The sequence below is a fragment of the Perognathus longimembris genome, chromosome 15 (assembly GCF_023159225.1).
Source record: "Perognathus longimembris pacificus isolate PPM17 chromosome 15, ASM2315922v1, whole genome shotgun sequence".
NCBI lineage: Eukaryota > Metazoa > Chordata > Mammalia > Rodentia > Heteromyidae > Perognathus > Perognathus longimembris.
The window spans coordinates 55,641,675-55,646,213 of record NC_063175.1 but is presented as its reverse complement, the minus strand read 5'-3'; positions in this window follow the sequence as shown (position 1 = coordinate 55,646,213).

Below are 4,539 nucleotides of genomic sequence, written 5' to 3'. Positions count from 1 at the left end.
AAATTACTATTGCTTCTCCATCATGACAGGAGTCGATGCGTATGTTCTAGCTGGATGTGTGTGTCTTATATGAACCGATCGGAAGGCACAAGTGAAATGAGTGGGCAGCACGGGAGGGTTTGTGCAGAATGAACCATCCCTGCGCAGACCTCTCCCCAGAGCGGCCTGCGCAAGAGGGCAGCCTCTCTGTGTGTGGCCTGGGAGCCTGGGCCTCTGGAGGATCTGGTCTCTCCATACCCAGATGTGGTAGGGACTCCGCGGCTACTGCATTATGTAAGGGCATCCCCTCTGAGAGGCTGGACATTTGGTGTGTGCATTGGGCACTTAGCCCTCTCAGCTTGGTGCTGAGAGACCAGAGGTCGTCGGTGTGACTGGGTGGGGAGGGGAACCAAGCAAACTTGTCCCCGGTGTCCACCCCTCTGTGGCTTGGTTCTCTCCAGGCTTTCCTTGGGTGCTTACACTGCGAACGTCATGACTCTGCAGGTGGATACTGAATGCCCCGAGCCACGGTGTGGGCTCTCCTAACCCAGGATACTCGCAGAAGAGGGAACTAGAGTGGTAACTATAGCCTGGTGTGCACAACTGTTTTTGGAGTAAACACATCTCTTCTTTCATATATTGTGTGGTTACCTCTACAATTCTGGAAGAATGTGCTCTACAGACCATTTGGTTTGTCTGTTTGGTTGGTTGTTGACAGTGTTGGCAGGACTGGGGTTTGGTCTCGCACTCTATTCTGAGCTACCTCCGCAGCTCTGGTTTTTTTTTTTCCTTCTTATACTTTTGTTTTAGAGTAGAACTTGGTTTTTGCAGCTATAAACAGCCTGCTTATTGGCTTCCATTTTGTGGGGACAGAGCCCCTCAAAGTTTTGTGCATGAGCTAAATTGGGAGGACCGGTTGGTCCTATTGTGCTCAGCTATGGGTTGAGAGATATGCTTGTTTTTAAAATGGTTAATATGTTTTTCTGCTTGGGTAGGTCTTGAGCCACATTCCTCCCTTTTCCTGCCATCTAGGATTACAGACATGAACCATTGGAACCCTGTAAAAAGTATTTTTGAATAGTATTGTCAAAGTAATCGTATGTGCGCCCTTTTCTGACTTTTGTTCATCCCAATCCAGGCCCTAACTTTTATTTGCATTGCAGTTCAACTTCATAACTGTACTCAGTTGCCCTTTAGTTAGAAGATGGTGACTACAAGCACAGTGGCTTTGTTTTCGATCTTGTTGATGCACAACTTTGGACTTTGGCTATTGTGCAAATGAGAGATGAAATAGCATATTACAGAACTAGCTATAATTTGTCACAGTAGCCATTATTTTCAGAAGAAAGTTACCAAGTACTAAATGTACATTTCTTCCAGTCTCTTAGTCTCCCGCTCTGATGGGATTTCTAAATTCTACTTGTGTCAAACTGTATGTCATGGACGCTGCATCTTCATTTCAGCTTCCCAAAATTCCAGAAGTGAGAGAAATCTTGATACGATAGGTCCTTGTTTTGCTACTTAGAGTTAAATGAATAGCTCTCGATAATATTTCACAGGGATGTTCTGATACATCATACTTCCATACACCCCGTCCCCACAGACGTCAGGCAATGAGCAGAAGACAGGCATGAAAGTAAATGAAAGAGTGAGGTTCAGTTCATGTTGTAGCAAAATATGCCAGTCTTTTACATTTCCTTTTTTATTGTTTAGCAGTTACTGTTAGAGACCAAGAATCCAAGCTTCCTCTCCTTCGTATTTACGTGGCCAAATCATTAGCGATGTCTAAGCAATTGTTCACATCAGATAAGAAGTCTCCTTTTTTTGTATAAAAGGGCCTTAAGTCAAGAAAATAATTTACAGTTGAAGCTCACGAATCCATGTATTCTAAGTTCTTATTGACTGCGTGTTGCACCATTTTTAATAAAGAATATGATTTTTCTCATTCTGTATTTCCTTCAGTCATTTTCAAATTTCCACATGTCACTGAATCATATCTGTTTAGCATTTCATAACTATCTCTAAAATGTCAGATTAACATACATTATGATTTTGGTTTTAATCGTTAGAGCAGTTGTTTTTCAGAGCTGACTGAATGCAGTGTGTAAGAAGTCGACATCCTCTTACATAAATTAGTACTCAGCAGTTAAAACCAATGACATTCACAGCACAGTGATCAAAATCCTACCCAACATGCATTCAACCCTCACTTGCCAGTGTTTAATACATTTGAGTAGGACTTGAAAGGACAAATGAAGATTCGGTACATTATTATACTGGATTATTGCTTTTTTCCCCCCCTATTTTCTTCCTTTCCCATGCATTCTAAAAGATTATGTTCGGTAAACTAAAAAGGCATGGCTAGAGGTCGTTTGGCTTATGGAGGTCATTTTTGGATAACGAGAACTATTTTCTTTGTCTCTACAAGACCACCATCCCAAGCACCGGCACGTAGAAGAGGTGTAGACAAGGTAGATGAGAGGTCCGAGCTCACTAACTCGTGGTGAGGCCGGCTGTGAGGAGAAAACAGAGCCCACAGAGCAGGCGTCGACCTCGGGGACCGTGCTGGCCCTTGAGACCATTGCAACCTGCAGCAGCTTCCTCCATTCCAGCATCTCAAGAGGCTGTGGCAGGATAGGAAGGCAGATGGGCCTTCCCCGCGGAAACAGCCTGCTCACGGCAGAATAACGGCAAGCGAATGAGGCGGCTCTCCTAATCACTCATAAGCAGCTTCAAGCCACCACGTCCTGCAGTGGATGGAAAGCACTGGCTGTGGTCTTGACAGCTACCTGCACAGTTGTCCACATGTGTCAGTGAAGAATCCTTTTCCTCGGGCTGGGGGTATAGCCTAGTGGCAAGAGCGCTTGCCTCTTACACATGAAGCTCTCGGTTCGATTCCCCAGCACCACATATATGGAAAACGGCCAGAAGTGGCGCTGTGGCTCAGGTGGCAGAGTGCTAGCCTTGAGCGGGAAGAAGCCAGGGACAGTGCTCAGGCCCTGAGTCCAAGGCCCAGGACTGGCCAAAAAAAAAAAAAAAAAAAAAAAAAAGAAGAATCCATTTCCTCAAATTATAATATTTCAGATGCAGTGTCCATCGATTGGAAAACCTTAAGAAAGTGAAGCGCGGGCCAATATCAATTTTGTGAAACTGAGAAGAGAAATGGAAGTCTTACCTCTCCGCCTTGCCACTAGCCAATATGATCTGTAACCATGAGTTATGTAGAATTCTAAGAGAGAATGTAACACAGTGGAAAATAACACAGTGCCCGTCTAAAGTGATAAAAGCCCCAATTCCGAAATTTTCTATGGAGAGTTTGACATTAGTTAAGACACACCAGGAAGAGGAATAATATACTGTTTGAAGAGAATGACGATCCACTGTGGTATAGAGATGAGAAGCAGCCTCGCAGTGCTAACCAGATTCTAACAAAAGCTTCCTACAGATAGGAGAATAAAACGGGAAGGTCAAGATAAGGAGAGGGGGGCTGGGAATATGGCCTAGTGGCAAGAGTGCTTGCCTCCTACACATGAAGCTCTCGGTTCGATTCCCTAGCACCACATATGTGGAAAACGGCCAGAAGGGGCGCTGTGGCTCAGGTGGCAGAGTGCTAGCCTTGAGCGGGAAGAAGCCAGGGACAGTGCTCAGGCCCTGAGTCCAAGGCCCAGGACTGGCCAAAAAATAAAAATAAAAAATAAAAAAATAAGGAGAGGGAAAGGGACGGGGGAGGGGAGGACCCTAAATCCAAGGTCATGGGTCAAAGTCAAGGGCTCCAGGCCTCCTGCTTTGACAATGACTCACTCCGTGGCCTTGGTGGCATCTGAGACTCTTGGACTTTGCTTCATTTTCGCGTAGCATAAGTAGCCTTTTTCCTGAGTTCAGGGACTCATTAAGCAGCTCTATGCCCCATCCCTCAATCACATTACAAGAGGTGCTACAGGACAGGAGTAATTGACTCCAACCCTGCCACTGCATTACTATGTGCTCCCACGAATTTAATGAAGTGTAATTCTATAACTAATATGCCAAACACTCGAGGACCGAAAGGAGCATAGGATTAGAAATAATTCAATATCTTGATGATGCTTTCAACATCAATACACTATTGTCCTTTAAATAAAAGTAAATGTTTAAAGCCTTTTAAAGATGTGTTCATGTACTAAGAATAAAAAAGAATAATTTATCTAATGCAAATACATATCTGTAAAAAATTCATGTAACAGAGCCAAGGGTATAGAATGCACTAAAGAAATCATTTGCTAAGATGACAAATGCCCTAGAAAGTTGAGGCCTGTGATAAAAATGCACAAGCCAGTTTACCTTGACCTTAAGTTTAGGATAATCCTCCTGGAATGAAAACCCTCAAAAATCAGTCACTCAGCTTTTAAAGGAAGTGTTATATTGCTGTATTGTGCTGGGCTAGTTCTCAATAAATGTGTATTGTTGTTAGAAAAAGGAGAACATTTCAATTTCAGTGATTGCCAACTAACTAAACCGTTTGCAAAACACACACACACAACAATAGTGGGTCAATATTTCCTTGCACCCTGTCCGATTTAT